This window comes from Mugil cephalus, chromosome 23 (genome assembly GCF_022458985.1).
Source record: "Mugil cephalus isolate CIBA_MC_2020 chromosome 23, CIBA_Mcephalus_1.1, whole genome shotgun sequence".
Classification (NCBI taxonomy): Eukaryota; Metazoa; Chordata; class Actinopteri; order Mugiliformes; family Mugilidae; genus Mugil; species Mugil cephalus.
Window position 1 is genome coordinate 13601283 of NC_061792.1, and position 18108 is coordinate 13619390.

General features: G+C 38.1%; 1 protein-coding gene across 1 annotated transcript in view; it reads left to right on the top strand.

The window, feature by feature from the left end:
- Positions 1-7509: 7509 nt before the first annotated feature.
- The window catches only part of LOC125000976 (inositol polyphosphate-4-phosphatase type I A-like), a 59398-nt gene continuing 48799 nt past the window's right edge, over positions 7510-18108 (top strand). The window contains exon 1 of the mRNA XM_047576797.1: positions 7510-7641. The gene's annotated coding sequence lies outside the window, so the exon portion shown is untranslated. The remainder of the gene's footprint in view (positions 7642-18108) is intronic.

Here is an 18108-nt window from a genome sequence, read left to right on the forward strand (position 1 = left end):
TGGATGAGTTGAACCTGAACATGTTCTACACTTCATGGGAGGGACGACGGAGACTGATTCCAGCTGTGAGGAACTGCAGAAAGGCTCAGTGAGTCCAGATGTAACTAACATTATGAATGAGTTTAGATTAGTTTAGTTCTTTAAATGTTCACACTATTAATTTTTCACTCTATGAAACAGTGTTTAACTTGTTTACATTACATGTCAGTTGTATTTTGTTACAGGTGTATTTTAATAATCTTTATTTTTGACATTTTTTACTTCTGTTTATCTTCCATCATTCATAAATACAGTGCAGTAGTGTTGTCTATAGAATAATATATGTAATTAGACATTAATCGTACATTTTTAATCTCTTCTAAATGTGTCTTAAAGGGATGTTTTCCACATTTTGATAATTTTAATCATGACGACTTTGTGGAGTCAGACATTAGATCAGATCACACTGACAGACTGTGTGGAAGAAGCCTAAATGCAACTCCATTTATCTCCATTCATTTAAAGATTAAAACAAAGCAAAGTTTAAAAGTCTGCAGGTTTAAGAGAAACTGATGAAAATTATTGTTTCATGTCAGATAAGAAGCTGAATCACTGATGTGAAAAACAAAATGTCAAACAGGATGAGTCCAACTGTTTGTTATCACATGCATGAAGTAAATAATAAAGTGTCTTCATTCATATTAACATATGTTATATTTATGTGTCATGACAGATTTTCTGGCTGTGGACTCTCAGAGAGACACTGTGAAGTTGTGGCCTCAGCTCTGAAGTCCAACCCCTCCCATCTGACAGAGTTGGACCTGAGAAACAACTACAACCTGGAGGATTCAGGAGTGAAGCATCTGTGTGATGGACTGAAGAGTCCAAACTGTAGACTGGAGACTCTGAGGTCAGTTCACTGAATGTTTTTATCACATTAAACAGTTCTCTTGTCAGGATTGACAGATAGAAAATGGACCAGCAACAGTTGGTTTAAATGAAGGAGCATCATGTTGTAATATCAGCAGGTGTCTCCTCAGTCATCGGTGGTCGGTCTGATCTAAAATCAGGACCAGTCTAGTGTTCACATGTACATTTAAAGAGTTATTGGAGTCAGGAATCATTCTTTCTGTTCATACTGTCTGTGGAGAAACTCATCAAGTCATTTCTTCCAGTGTAGTTCTGTTAGGAAGAGACCACTTCACAGTCAGTGTGGACAGTAGGAATTCTAAGAACTCTGTAATGTTCATCTGACATGTGACTGCTGTTTGAAGACAGACTTGAAAATATGAACTTGTCCTTTAACATTTTAACGACACCAACCTACTGAGATACCAAATACAGGAAGAAGAAGGTCATGGAACCAATGAAATAATGAACAGTTTGTTTTCAACATGTGTGATTTGATATTGATCCTGTAATGAGAGACTTGACTGAGGTCAGCAGCATGTTCTTGATGTGTGTTGACATGAATAGTTGTCTGAATGTTGTGTTGATGTTTGGATGATGTGTGTAGAAGGCTGACATGATGATGATCCACAATAACACAAGGACAAAGTCACTCTACTCATTTTAGAGAACAGCTCATTGATTAGGACGTAGTAATGTTGATCTGAACATTAAAACCTGAACACATCTGATTGATTATCAGTGATTTTATTAACATCTTTTATTCTTTATTCAGATTGGTTGATTGCAGTTTGTCAGAGATCAGCTGTGATTCTCTGGTCTCAGCTCTGAAGTCCAACCCCTCCCATCTGAAACATCTGGAGCTGAGTGAAAACAACCTGAAGGATTCAGGAGTGAAACATCTGTGTGGTTTTCTGGAGAGTCCAGACTGTAGACTGGAGACTCTGAGGTCAGTTCACTGGATGAATGTTATTATTGTGCATCTGATTTGTTTCATTACAAACTGAACTTAATTTATGTTCATATAGAATTTAAAGTCTTAGTTTTCGGTTCTAGCTTCATTTCCTTTCAGTTTTCAAGTTTTCAAATTTTCTCTTTTCTTTTCCTAAATTTAGTCTAAAATCTCAAAGACGTGTTTTTTTTTGTTTGCAAGAAAAATGTATAAGTAAAAAAAGTAAACTAAAAATAAAATCAGTTTGTTGTTAGAAATAATGTTTGTAATTGATAAACAGTCAGAACTACATCCAGACAACACACAAACACACACATCCAGATCCATGCAGCATGTTCTTGATGTGTGTTGACATGAATAGTTGTCTGAATGTTGTGTTGATGTTTGGATGATGTGTGTAGAAGGCTGACATGATGATGATCCACAATAACACAAGGACAAAGTAACTCTACTCATTTTAGAGAACAGCTCATTGATTAGGACGTAGTAATGTTGATCTGAACATTAAAACCTGAACACATCTGATTGATTATCAATGATTTTATTAACATCTTTTGTTCTTTATTCAGATTGAGTTTCTGCAGTTTGTCAGAGATCAGCTGTGATTCTCTGGTCTCAGCTCTGAAGTCCAACCCCTCCCATCTGAAACATCTGGACCTGAGTTACCACTTCAACCTGCAGGATTCAGGAGTGAAACATCTGTGTGGTTTTCTGGAGAGTCCAGACTGTAGACTGGAGACTCTGAGGTCAGTTCACTGGATGTCTGTTACTATTGTGGATCTGATTTGTTTAATTACAAACTGAACTTAATTTATGTTCATATAGAATTTAAAGTCTTAGTTTTCAGTTCTAGCTTCATTTCCTTTCAGCATTCAAGTTTTCAAATTTTCTCTTTTCTATTCCTAAATTTAGTCTAAAATCTCAAAGACGTGTTTTTTTTTTGCAAGAAAAACATGTAAGTAAAAAAAAAGAATCTGTTTGTTGTTAGAAATAATGTTTGTAATTGATAAACAGTCAGAACTACATCCAGACAACACACAAACACACACATCCAGATCCATGCAGCATGTTCTTGATGTGTGTTGACATGAATATTTGTCTGAATGTTGTGTCGACCACAATAAAAACATAAATAAATAAATAAATACCTGCCATAAATAATGAATTAAATAAATAAATACCTAAATATATGTCATAAATACTATTTATTTCTTGGTGCACAACAAAGTGTTATTCAGATGAGGGGGGCTGTCCACACATGAGTGCACGGATAGACTGCACATGCCTTTTCACAGCAGCCAGGTAGCTTGATTTGAAATAGCGCAGCAACGGCAGGCTGGAGCCGAGGCACTTAGCTGATGTGGCAGAAAGTAACAGTGTCAGTCAGGACTATTTACCTTTTGCAGTGGACCCTGTCTGATAACTTGTTGCATTTAGCATGGTACACCAGCTCAAGCGTCCACCCTCAGATATTTGGAGGAAGTGCTACATTGCTTGACCGTGTGTGTCTGCCACACGGCTCCACCTCACCTGTTTAAAAGGAATTAATGTGACCAGAACTCACAGGATTCTCAAACTATTTTCCTGCTCTTATCTTTGCTGGAAACGTCAGATATGTGACATACAGGATGATTAGTGACGTTGACAACTAGTACTTTCATACTTTGCATGCATACAGTAGAATTAACAGTAATGGAGTATTTGGAGTCCGTGTCCAGGTACATGATGTTTGTAGTGTATCACATCTTCTCACACATACAAAGAAACAGTACTATTCACTTCTTTTTTTTCAGTGTGGACAGCCCCCCTCATCTGAAGAAGATGTTGTGGTGCATGTGAAGTGGTGCATCAATAAATAAATAAATGGATAAATACATAAATAAATTGCATTCAGGTCATTTATTTAGGAATTTAATTGTTTATATTTACGTATATATTTAGGTATTTATTTATTGAATTATTTACTTTTTATTGTGTCAGAATTGGTCCTGATCCACAATAACACAAGGACAAAGTCACTCTACTCATTTTAGAGAACAGCTCATTGATTAGGACGTGGTAATGTTGATCTGAACATTAAAACCTGAACACATCTGATTGATTATCAATGATTTTATTAACATCTTTTATTCTTTATTCAGATTGAGTTGGTGCAGTTTGTCAGAGATCAGCTGTGATTCTCTGGTCTCAGCTCTGAAGTCCAACCCCTCCCATCTGAAACACCTGGACCTGAGTGGAAACAACCTGAAGGATCCAGTAGTGAAACATCTGTGTGGTTTTCTGAAGAGTCCAGACTGTAGACTGGAGACTCTGGGGTCAGTTCACTGGATGTCTGTTACTATTGTGGATCTGATTTGTTTAATTACAAACTGAACTTAATTTATGTTCATATAGAATTTAAAGTCTTAGTTTTCAGTTCTAGCATCATTTCCTTTCAGTTTTCAAGTTTTCAAATTTTCTCTTTTCTTTTCCTAAATTAAGTCTGAAATCTCAAAGATGTGTGTTTCTAAATGTTTGTAATTGATAAACAGTCAGAACTACATCCAGACAACACACAAACACACACATCCAGATCCATGCAGCATGTTCTTGATGTGTGTTGACATGAATAGTTGTCTGAATGTTGTGTCGACCACAATAAAAACATAAATAAATAAATAAATAAATAAATACCTGCCATAAATAATGAATTAAATAAATAAATACCTAAATATATGTCATAAATACTATTTATTTCTTGGTGCACAACAAAGTGTTATTCAGATGAGGGGGGCCGTCCACACATGAGTGCACGGATAGACTGCACATGCCTTTTCACAGCAGCCAGGTTGCTTGATTTGAAATAGCGCAGCAACGGCAGGCTGGAGCCGAGGCACTTAGCTGATGTGGCAGAAAGTAACAGTGTCAGTCAGGACTATTTACCTTTTGCAGTGGACCCTGTCTGATAACTTGTTGCATTTAGCATGGTACACCAGCTCAAGCGTCCACCCTCAGATATTTGGAGGAAGTGCTACATTGCTTGACCGTGTCTGTCTGCCACACTGCTCCACCTCACCTGTTTAAAAGGAATTAATGTGACCAGAACTCACAGGATTCTCAAACTATTTTCCTGCTCTTATCTTTGCTGGAAACGTCAGATATGTGACATACAGGATGATTAGTGACGTTGACAACTAGTACTTTCATACTTTGCATGCATACAGTAGAATTAACAGTAATGGAGTATTTGGAGTCCGTGTCCAGGTACATGATGTTTGTAGTGTATCACATCTTCTCACGCATACAAAGAAACAGTACTATTCACTTCTTTTTTTTCAGTGTGGACAGCCCCCCTCATCTGAAGAAGATGTTGTGGTGCATGTGAAGTGGTGCATCAGTAAATAAATAAATGGATAAATACATAAATAAATTGCATTCAGGTCATTTATTTAGGTATTTAATTATTTATATTTAGATAAATATTTAGGTATTTATTAATTGAATTATTTAGTTTTTCTTGTGTCAGAATTGGTCCTGATCCACAATAACACAAGGACAAAGTCACTCTACTCATTTTAGAGAACAGCTCATTGATTAGGACGTAGTAATGTTGATCTGAACATTAAAACCTGAACACATCTGATTGATTATCAGTGATTTTATTAACATCTTTTATTCTTTATTCAGATTGAGTTGGTGCAGTTTGTCAGAGATCAGCTGTGATTCTCTGGTCTCAGCTCTGAAGTCCAACCCCTCCCATCTGAAACATCTGGACCTGAGTTACAACAACCTGAAGGATTCAGATGTGAAGCAGCTTCTTGATCTTGTGAAGAGTCCAGACTGTAGACTGGAGACTCTGAGGTGAGTGGAGGGTTGGAGTCAGTTCATTCTTCTTTCAGTAGTTTTGTACTAGACACAGAATCTAAAGTGTTTCCTGGAAACCTGCTGCTGTTTTCTTCAGAGATGCTGTCAGAGGAGAATGGAGACAGACTGGACAGAAAGACAGAGACAACAATCAGACAATCAGATCATCCTGAAGCTTGTTGTGTTGATGTTTTCAGGAAATAAATGTGGATTCCAGCTGACAGCCTTACTAGATGAATAGAGACAGTGGTCCTCATTCATCAGATCTGATCTCAGACTCTTTGTTCTCTCACCTCAAAACTAAACAACTGATCAGTTTCATCTTTGTCACAGCTCTGAGATCAGTCTGACTGAAGCCTGTAAATCACAGAACCATCATTACATTTAGTAACCATGTGGTCTTTCTACAGAGCAGAACCTCTGCTGAGGTCCAGTCATCACATCTGTATCTCTGTCATTAGTTTCATCAGATATCTTCAATGTTTCTTAGTCAGCTGATGCTTCAGAAACACATGAGATGTTCATCAACACACTCAGACTCTTTATTGAGTTGGAACAGCTGGAAATCCATCACTAAAGTGTTTGTGCAGTAATGAAGCGTTGATGACTCTCAGCACTTTATTTCCTCTGTGGACTTGAGAGAAATGTGCAGAGGAAACAGACTTGATGCTAAAAGTCTGTGCAGGTCTGTGAGCTTCCAGCTCCAACACGTTAACATGAAGCTGAAAGGAAGCTGGCTGAGCTCCACAGCTGCTCTGAACAGGACTGAAGTCCCTGCTGCTCTTTATACTGGATGTGCTGCATCACTGACTGACACCTGATGAAAAGAGTCTCTGGAAACACTAAATCATCTCCTCTCTTCTTTCTTCTTCTCTCTGTAGGTGGAGATAAAGGTAAACAGGACGGTATGTGAGCTGAGAGAGGATGAGCTGAGTCCTGATGATCCAGAGGTTGAATCAGCAGCAGCTTGTGTGTAGAGAGACTCTGACTGGACCATGTTACTGGGAGGTGGAGTCAAGAGGAGAGCTTCATCCACATGTTTCTCATTTAACATCATCAACAGAGCTGCAATCAATCTATTCTAACAGAACCAACAAATTAAGTCCAGCTCCTCTTGAATTTTCTCCTCTAGATGGAGCCAAATCTCCACTAATGACCTTCATGGAGTCAGGGCTGAATATATGTTATTATTATTGTTATTAAATAACAGTATACGTGTGTTTTAACATTTAGCACTTCAGCTAAAATAGTTTTTCTACATGAGAAGCGTTTTTCTTTGTGTATTTCTTTTACTTTGTGTCAGGAAACATTGAAAATACCACATAAAATATAAAGTAAAAGTGGGAAACGTTCTTATATTAAAGAGTAATTATAGATGTCAGAGTACAGGAAGTCTGACATTTATCTGAGAAATGTTTTTTGCAATTTGTATGTTTTCAATAAAATAAAAATAAAAATTGTACAGAGTACAGTGATGTTGTCGATGCACAGTTTTATTTCATGACATCTTTTAATTGTAAATATAAAAGCAGCCATATGCTATGAAATGAGTAATGCTGATGCTGTGTTGGTTAAAGTAAATGATGGGAAATTTGACAAATTGTGAGTGTATTAGTAAAACGTTGAAATACTTTAGTAGAAAAATAACTGGAATAAATGTATTAATTAAATCAGGTTGATGCATTTTAATGTTCATTTACATGTTTGTAGGAAATAGAGGATTTATTGTGTTTTTTAGTGATTTAGAGGTAAATAAAATAAAACAGTACGTATGTGTCACAGACTTACGTAATGACGCACTGTACGCGTTACGCAGGGGGCGTGGCCAGCGGCTGTTGTTTCTGCGGCTTCATCCAAAGAGAAAAGAGACACTGAGCGAAACAGGGCGACACTCTCCTCACAATAGTTGTGTTTTTGGTCAGTAAGCGGATATTTTGTGGCAGCACGCAGCCGAGCCGGTGAGTTTTGGTTTATTCATTCAAAGTAGCTCAAAGTGAGAGGACACATGTTCGCGGCTCCTTTGAGAAACACTGCTACTGCTATTACGCAACTTAATCAGGAACATTTTCTGCAAACATTTATTGCTGTGTCACGTTTTTCTGCGTCCTTGCTTTATACTATGTCAATAATATCCGGTTCCACACTCATCCTGGTCCGTTCACAGTGTCATTTCTAAGAGCGTGTAGTTATATGTGGATATATTTACACATATTTCTGTGTATTTCTAATCCAATTTAAACTTGTACTTCATCAGCTGGTCTGAGTTGGAGTGGTTGGAGAGTACACAGGTGCAAGCAGATGATGACAAACTTTATCTAGACAACCTGTCATCACCCATAACTTCTGATGAATCACGTTTCAGGATTCACTTTAAATATTGTTCAACAAAAGCGTGCGCTTCCCTCTGAGCCAATAAGATGTTGAGGGAGTTGAACCTTAATACGTCAAATGCTTGTTTTTGTGTTTAACAATGAAGCTCATCCTCAAAAGAGGAATGTGTACTTTTTCAGTCTGTTTTTAGCTCCCCGTACTCCGAGGAAAAACCTCTGCTCTGTCCGTTTCCACACAAATCTCCGTTTGTCTCCCTTTCTGTCGCACTGATCCAAACATCAGTCCGGACCAGATAGTTTCAAGTTCTGCTGCAGAACACCAACACTTTTCCAGCCATTTTTCAGCCGGGGAAAATGAAAAAGACATTTCCAGATTGAATGTGCGCGCTTCAACCTCTTTGAGGACCGATTGTTCCTCCTCTCTGATGAGAACAACTTTATCAAGGTGTCCCTGTGACTGGAAATGTCTCAAAGTGGTTGTTTTCCAAACTAGGCCTTCTCTTTTGGCAGGAGGACAATGATTAAGTGATTAAGTTAAAGCAAAGGGACTCGTTTGAATGGACACAGCATCTTAAATGGAAAGATTTGTTAGTTTACTGCTTTATTTAGCTGTAAATTCAATAACCTGAATGTTCAGCTTCAGAAAGAAATCAATCATTTCCATTGGTTGCAGCTGTGAGGTGTTGGGTCTACAGGTTGAGCATCAGTTTAAATGAGGTGAATATAAAGGACTGTTCTTATTCATCAATTAGTTTCTCTTTAAAATGAGCAGAAACTGGAGAAAAACTACTTTTCTGATTTCCTGCAGCTGAAGGCAACATGTCCAGATCACTTCTTTTGTTCCACCAACAATTTCAAACTGGAGGAAATTCAGTTGATGAGAAAGAAAAGTAGCAGATATTCACATTTTAAAAGTTGGGACTGTTGATTTAGGCCTTGATTGGTTGTTAATCTCCTTCAGCTGAATACGTTTAGAGTGAGAGATGAAGCACTAAATCGTCTCCTCTGTTCTTTCTTCTTCTCTCTCCAGATGTTGGCCATTGTTCTAAACAGGACGGTATGTGAGCTGAGAGAGGATGAGCTGAGTCCTGATGATCCAGAGGTTGAATCAGCAGCAGCTTGTGTGTAGAGAGACTCTGACTGGACCATGTTACTGGGAGGTGGAGTCAAGAGGAGAGCTTCATCTTCCTTAAAATAAGCCGCGAGTTCTTCAACACGAGTGTTGCTGCCCTCTAGTGGACAGAAACTGTCAATATACATGAAGTGTTAAGTTCAGTATATTGCATACGGATAGTACTTCCGGTCTGTTAAATTAACCAAAAGTGTGAAATATCTGCACTGTTCAGAGGGCAATAACTACTCAGGATGAGAATAAACTATTCTTTACGAATGATATTTTTCGAAGCGCTGTTATTATTTTATATTACAATTAAATCTTTTAAATAAACTTCTATTAAATTAGAAAAACAATCCATATTTCTACATCAAGATAAATAATATTTGAACTATGAACTCCAGTGCATCAAGACGATGGAGATAAGTCATTTCATTTCATTATTACATTTTTATTCCATAAACTTGGTGTTTACGTGATGCACAGATGTATAGATATAACACAGTGAAATCTGTTGAAATGATGATCAGTTGTATATAATTACCAATTCATTAAATATTTTTTTAAATATTTTAACATCAAATAATACATATTTTAGTTAAGTATCTCAGACTTCAACTACAACACAGAGTCTTGTCACATGTAGAAGTTTTCACATGACACTACAATTGTGGGATGTATCAGGGATGAACAAGAATCTAGTGAACAACTTCATCTCATGGTGTAAAGTGAACCACCTTCTGATCAATTCAGCTAAAACTACAGAGACGGTGGTGGATTTGTGGAGGTCCAGGCTCCACCTGCAGCCTGTAACCATCAACAGGGAGTGTGTAGAGGTGGTTCAGACCTGGAAGCACCTGGGTCTATATCTGGATCATTAACTGGTCACCTAACGTAGATTAAAATAATAATCTGGCTTCATTCATTACAGAGCTGTTAGCTGGAGTTTAAAAACTGTGATGAAAGGTTTCTTCTTATTAAAGGTTCCATATCATTAATGTTTCTCTGTCTCTGCAGCAAGTCTGTTTCATACTGTTGTGATTTTAGCTTCTCTTTGGTACAGAGTAATACAACAAAAAACCTTCTCTTCTGCTCCATTTGGGTAGGAACTCATGTTCTGCTAGATATTTGGGGGTTTTTTTTGTGATGCTACGTGAAATATCAGCTCAGTTCATGAGTCACTGTTTTGTGCTATAGTCTTTCTCTGCACAGATTCATGTGCAGTTAATTAGTTAAATAGAGATTTTGTTCTTGAATTTGCTGTTGATGTTGTTTGTAGTTTTTTCTTCTCTGGTTCACCATTAAGGCAGGAAAACGCTGATCTCTGCATCGTCTCTATCAGGATTTTCTCTGAAGTCTCTTGATCTGAAAGGTTCCACCTCTGTTGCTCTGTGGTAAATGTGTTCGTACATCAACACGGGTTGTGGAAACCTGCAAATGATGCATTTTCACAACGGTACAAGTCAAAACAAAAGCTACAGGAAAGAAAGTAATGAGAGCGTTGATGGTTGTGTTGAGTTTGAGGAGGCTGACGGTCGACTGTCAGGTCCAGACAGGAAAATACAAACATAAATTCTCCTTGTAGTGATTAATGATTTATTTTCATTTTATTTGGAATATTTTAATAAATAATAAATGTCACGAAGATAATTCAACCAAAAAGTATGAATATATTGAATCTGAGAAGGATAAATAAATAAAATTAAGATTGATAATTATGTTGAAATGATGAGGTTGTTTGTTCACTGCCCTCCGGTGGCCACAGTTTGTAACTACACCCACGTCCTGAAATCGTTACACCTGAAGTATTGGGTCCAATAACTGTATAGAAAATTAAAAGAATAATTTAAAAAAATAATACCAAAACAATTATAAGGATAGACCCTTCACTTCTAACTAAATATTCGATACAGATCTAGTTATGATATGTCCCCACGAAAAACAAATCTAAACCATTAATGCCCAAACACAGAGCCGTATGTTAAAGTCCAGGCCCTCTTGAGGCCGTAAAGTGGTAACCTACAGCCAAGCTAGTAGTAGAGCAAAAACCATCGTCCCCATTGATACTGGCAGTGTTTTCTTTTAAAAATAAGGGGTCCGTTTTCAACACACAGTTTAAAATAATATCCACGCACAGCATCAAATAACTGTTTTATTTCACCTAATAATTTTGCGTTGACTTGTCGATATCGGTAGCTTGATGAGTAGCCAAGATTAAATTACCAATCGGGAACAGTAACTACACAAATGGCTACAAGCTTCAGTTTACTGTAAGACTTAATCATAAAACCAAGAAAATATATAAATAAAATATGCGAAGACTATGAAGAGAATGCGATTTTGCATTTAAACGTGTAGTAAAATGGTGAACAGCGTAAACCTAAGTGTCATTTAGGTGGAAATAAATAATTAAATAGAGCATACACAGAAAATCCGCTTATTATACATCACCACTAACCTACTATATGAGCCCTGATGCGTGGCTCACATGTCTATCATGTCTATGGACTCACATACAGACAACGAGGTAGTCTTGCTGCCCCCACCTCTAGATGGACAGCAAACTGTCATAGTACACCTGAGTGAGTTGTTAATTTAATACAAATTACATACGGTAGTACTTCCGGTTACATTTCAAAAGTAAAAGTCGAAACAGAACACCTGTGTGTGTCTTTATATGTGTGAATGAAATAAAGTACCACTTAGAGATGAAACACCGCAAAAGGACTGTGGAGAGGTTGGAAGTCAGTTCATACTTCTTTATTATTAGTGTTAGTAAACACAGTTTGTCCTCAACACAGATCCATGTTTGCTGTAAACCTGCAGCTGTTGTCCACTGTAAGCGGTGAGAGAGACAAACAAATCAGCCCATCAGATCATTGTTGTGTTGTTATTGTTGTGTTCATCGTTTTCAGAAATAAATCTGAATCACTTCATTGTCATTGTAACAATTGCTTCATATTCAGTGCAATTTAAAAGTGCTGTACATAGAAAAAAAAGAAAAAATGCAAAAACAACAATGTAACAGAGTAAAAAATAACACACATAATTATTACTAATTAACAAAAGAAAGACACAAAGGAATATCATAAACCTCCAGCATCAACACCGCCTTTCTGAGTTCTCATCGTTGATATTCACACGTCTTCTTCACTGTTTGTCCCTTCATATCTAACTTTTAACTACAGATGTTGAAACTTGTGACTGCAAGGTGTACATCTACCAAACACCCCTTATACAACCTCAAACTGGTACAGTCCACACTCCCCCTCCTATAAATCTAGTTGAATCGTCCACTTCCTGTGCCAGTCCTGGCCTCCTACCCTTGGCAGGTGTGGATGAGCACATGGAACAAACATTTATAATTTGAATCTGTGAATGTATGAACTGAATGTGAATGTTTATTTCTCTGAGTTCACCTGAAATCCTGCAACTCAGACAATTACCAGTGGAAAATCGATTCAGAAACGTCTAAAAATTAGTGGAAGAAAGTTATATTGCCTTGTCCCCCACCAACAGTAAATCAACCAACAACACAGACACCACAACACAAGAGACACCAAGAACAGACACTGCTACTGTGATGAAAGACTAAAAATGGATGGTTTTGTCTTTGCAACAAGTATTAAGAATGTGAAAAATTTTACCTTTCAGTTACTAACGATTACTTTTAGTTTATTGGACATCCTATACTATGACTTTTTTTTTTTTTAACTTTTTTTAAACATTAAATTTTTATTGATTTTCACATGTATGTCCAAAAACAATACATCAAAGAGATCAATTAAAGTAACATAATATCACTAACAGACTGTCTGGAGATGCTACTATTCATCCACTGTTCCATTTAGCATTTACATTTAGCATACGTCTCTTTGATTGATCTTTCCATAACCACTGCTCCTGTTTTGGAGCGTTCACATTGACAGTTTCTTTGTCTTACTCTCTGCTAGTAACACTTTAGTCAAGTACAGATCTTCTTTCACTACAAACCAACCTTCTCATAATCCCAAGACTCATCACTTGTGTTTGGAATTTCACATTCCCAAGACTTTTTTTAATTTAAAAACCTGAGATTAACATTTTGCCCCGTATATCCTCCATTTATACACTTCCAAAGATGCGTTCATGGTCTGCCTCCACGCTACGATCGCTCCCACATAAATCTCCCATGCAGTCCTCGCGTGAAGCCAGTTGCCTAGATTTTTTATCTTTGCTGTTATAAAATAGTGAGCTAGGTTTTTCAGCAAACTTCCTCCAATGAATGAATATGTTTGTTGTACGTTTGATCTCACACATGTGTGCCACTCCTCCTCTTGTATTTGGATTTTTAGCTCTGCTCTCCCTTTTGCTGTTTTATAAAGTGTTGATTCCTTCCTGCGTCACCCAAACTCGATAGAAAGCAAGATGTTTAGTGTGATCGCTGATAACACCAACACCTTATTTTATAGTTTTCATTTGACCTTCATCTCTTTTGGGGAATAATCTCTCAGCTGCAAGTGTCTATAGAAGTCTTATGTTTTGCGAGAGCTGTTCATTGTCTTTATATCTTGGAAACGTAAAGTTGTCCACCTTCTGAATACTGTAATGTTGAATGGCTGTTCATACTACCCTAGCTCAACTTTAACGCAATTAAGATCAGAAACAGAAACAAGGAGCAAAAGCAGTCTTGTCAGATAGTACACCATCGACGTTTTTTCATTCAACATACTATACATAACCATAGTACAATTAATAATCTTTTCTATTGCATACTATAATATGACTTTTTTAATTCATACAATACTACGACTTTTTTTTCATACATTTCTTATCCACATACTTATAACTATTGACTTTTCTGCTGGACATACATAGATCCACGATGAACTAAGTTTACTGGACAAACAGTTTTGTTCTAACGATCTGCTTCTATATCAATATACACACCGGTCCACGCCATATGGTTTCCAAGACTCAACACCCAGAGAACAGACTTCACAAAGCAATAACACCCGTATAGTAAAGTATATTACATTAACATTATAAAAACAGGTTTTTTAAATTGTTCATTTTACGCTTTTTAAACATTTAATCAAAATTCCTTCACATCATTTTCTTTATTTACCTACATAGGATGCCAACTAGTTGTAGACCATCAATTTTTTTTTACTATAACTATTCTTAATACTAGAAGTAACAGGTATTGTTGAAATAACACACATTTTGTTGCAATGCCTGTTTGGCATATAGTTTATGGGTTTAGTTGTAACCTCCTTACTTCTATCACTCCAGAACATCAGAGAAGACCGGCGCCATGATGGTTTCTAAGAGACTTCATCTGAACAACAGCAACTTTGCAAAAGTGCGTGTATTAAATGAAATGATCGTTTTAAAGTGGTTTAAAATGATGTATGTTACTGTCTGTTATATATTACGTATATTGTTTGAACTGTTTCATAATTGTAGTCTAACATGTTTTTTGTTCTATCTCTCCAGGAGAGACGCGGCATGATGGTTATCCAGGACTTTCACGTGAAGAGGAGATCTTTCGCGCATGCAGGTAACGTATATGTTTTTAGGTTATTTAATCTGCCCTCTGTTTGAGGGACAGATATGTTTGAACTGGATCCCACAGCTTCCACGGCAGCGGCAAAGAGATATGAAAAGCCCTCCCCCGCTCTGCTACTCCTCCCATGAATCCCTCCCCCTCTGCAGACTCCACCCACTAAGCCTAACACCTTCCACACTGTCCCTGACTCCTCCCACCACACACTGACTCCACCCATTAACCACTCCTCTCGACTGACTCCTCCCCCACTGCACCAGGCTCCTCCCACTTCACCTTTGACCCGTCCGCATTAACCCACTAGCAACCTCCTCCTCTATTGGCTCCTCCTCTCTATCTGACCCTCCCCTCCCCCCCACGTGTAAAACCTCCAGCTGCTCTTAGTTATGGAGAACATACCCCGTTCCTCTACTCTCAGAAACCACGGGAGCACACGGCCCCCCCCGCGCCTGCTACCACAGGACCCACGCCCGATATCCAGGCCCTCGACAGCACGGCGGGATACGAACCAATCTCCTCGACTTCCAGCCGCGTTGAACCACCAACAACACACGCCACCAGAACCCATCACACTTGGACCTTCTCTCTGAGCGCTTTTGTCATGATCTCTTTGGAATCTGGACTTCAAAGTCACACTGTCATAGATTTTGAACCCATGACATCCACACTCATCATAGACTCTTCTAACAGTCCCTGACTATTTTTGTCCGACATTTTCCTGGTCTTCTCATTGGAGCTTTTTCATCTCTACTTTGAGACGTTGGACTCTAAATTCATAGACAACGATAAGATTTTGAACCTACATCTTCAGACCCATACCACCAAGTAAGTCTCTACCAACCTGAGCCGATCTGAACCACAGATGTTCTCACTCTCCTGGAGCTTTTCTGTTTGTTCCTGTGGTTGATAAAATCTAAAAGAACTAATGGGGATTGAACACAAGTCTCCAGAACAATAATGAATTGACCTAACAGCCTTTAAGCCACCAGAGAAAAGCTAACTATGTTCAGATTAATATCAGGGTTTTTTTTTACTCTTTTTCTCTGGATGTTGGACATTAAAATAAAAAGAAAACTGTCCAAGTATCAAAACAACACAACCTCCCAGTCCCTTAGGAGGAAGACTCTAACCACGTAGCCACTGAACCAAGACAACAACGCATTAACTTTGCATCTTTTCAGTCTTTCTTCTGGAATTAATATTTAAAATGGACTGACCATCCAGGGCTTGAACTTAAACCTTCAGAACCATCTGAGAAAAGACTTAAACATCATGACAACGACCCCAGAGACGTTTGACATGCTTTAAACTTAAAAGCATTTTTATTTTTCCTCTGTCACTTAGAGAATAAAATGTAGAAAGCAAGCTCTGGATTGATCCCTGGTTTCAGACTGAGAGACAGAACCACAGCTGTCTCACTGAGCTACCTTCACCTGATGTGCAGCTTTTTATTGTTTGTGTACATAATTGTTCAACGTTCCCTCAGAAGCAACAACTAGAAAGAAGTCAGTAGCCTAGATTTGAACCAGAGACCTAAGAACAAGGAGGAGTTACTAGACTTCTCACCTCACTGAGGTCTATTCACATAGTTAAACCAAAGGAAGTTTGTCCCTTAATTTTCTAGATCACCCACCGCAGCACCAGCTCATCTTTCTCTACTTTGGGTTTTTCTCTCTCACTAAATGAGTCAAAAGCTCTACTTTGAGGATCAAGTGTAGTGGATGGGACACTTGTATTTTTCTGACACTGACCACTAGGCAGTGATGGTGATAAGCTTAAAAACACTTCCCCTGTCCTCTGGTTCATTAAATCGTTCAGGATCAGATGAACTCTGATTTTATTTGAGCTTCATCCTTCTCTCCTCCTGCTGCTGCAGCTGCTGCGCTGATGGTGAAACCGTTTCTCTGGTTCTCACCTTTAGTCTGGTTTCAGTGTTTGTGTCGATCAACAGGCTCAACGGCTAGCGTTCACGCTGCGGCAGGTGAGTGTGTTTTCAAGACGTGAGCCTCCTCCTGCCCTCTGACATCATCAATTTCAACTGGTTTTAAAGAGAGTCAAATACAGACTCTGCAACTGACCTGCTTCCTATCCTCCTCAGTCTCAGTGTTCACCACTAATGTCACAGTTGATCAACTCACTGGAGAAACGTGGAAGAAACACGCGGACAGAGGCCACGTGTTGCTGCTTTGGCAGTCTTCACTTCCTGTCATCCGCTGCGTCGACAAATCGACATTTGAGACTCTTGGTCGTCAAATCCAGCTGCATTTAAGAAAAATAATTAACTGACAAAATAAATGTTGATTTAAAGACGATTTTTCTATTTTTCATCAACAATTCTACTAACAATTAAAGTATCAAGATGTGAAGTGTTTCACTGTATGAAATAAACCTCCTGTCAGTTCAGTCCTGTTACTATATCTCAACTGATAGAAACAGGGTGATTTTTAAGATCAGATGCGAGCTTGATTAAATGTGCTGCAGAAATATAAAAGTAGAACTGAAAAGATATAAGGTGTCGTCCAACAAAACTTGACTTTCCTATCATGTACGTTAACTTTTCAACAGTAAACAAATGATAAGGTCTGAGGTTGACTCACATGGAACCTCCACCTCTAGTTTTTGTTGTGTTTCCACGTCAATTTAGACTGAGTTCATCATTTTCACGTGTGAAATCCAGGACGTGTCCTCCTTCTTTTTATATTTTTCAGATGAGTTTCCGGGTGAAAAACTGAAGATGATCGAGTCTGACTTGGTCCTCCTTCTCATCCTGACGCTTTCCTCAGCACGGTCTCATCATGAAGCTCACAGAGAAACCTTTCTGACTCAGGCACACAGTCACCACAGAAACAGCAAGAAACTAAACTCACAGTTATTTTGTTAAACAGAATATTCTTTGATTGTCATTGCGATCTCTGGTTGTACACTGGTTATCTGAAGTCAAAAATAAAAATAAAAACACTGAACATGGAATATAATTTTGCAAATATTTTTATTAAATATCAAATGTTCTTCCCAGTGCTCCTCACAGAAAACTGTATAAAATGTGATTTTTGTTGTTTTTTTTTATGGTAAAATAAAAATCTTTTTATCAACCTAAAGAGTGATTATTTTTGTTCCTAATAATTTGTCCCTGTTGTTAAACTGGGTATTGTGGTGAAACACAGGTGGAGCTTTAAAAGGACTATTGTGTGACTTCCCACAGCTTGTCTCTCAGGTGTGGTGGAAGAAGTTTGGAGGTTGTTGTGTTCAGCTCCAGGTCAGACAGAGATCTTGAAGGAAGTCCTCCTCACCCAGAGGAAGGACGCCTCACCTACCTGAGTGTTTCAGAGAAAGACTCGTTCATCGACTCGCCCACGTCATTTGAGTGCAGGAGTTGATGTTTCGGACGTGAAAATCTCAGGAAAACATGAAAGGACGGGACTCGAAACCTCGA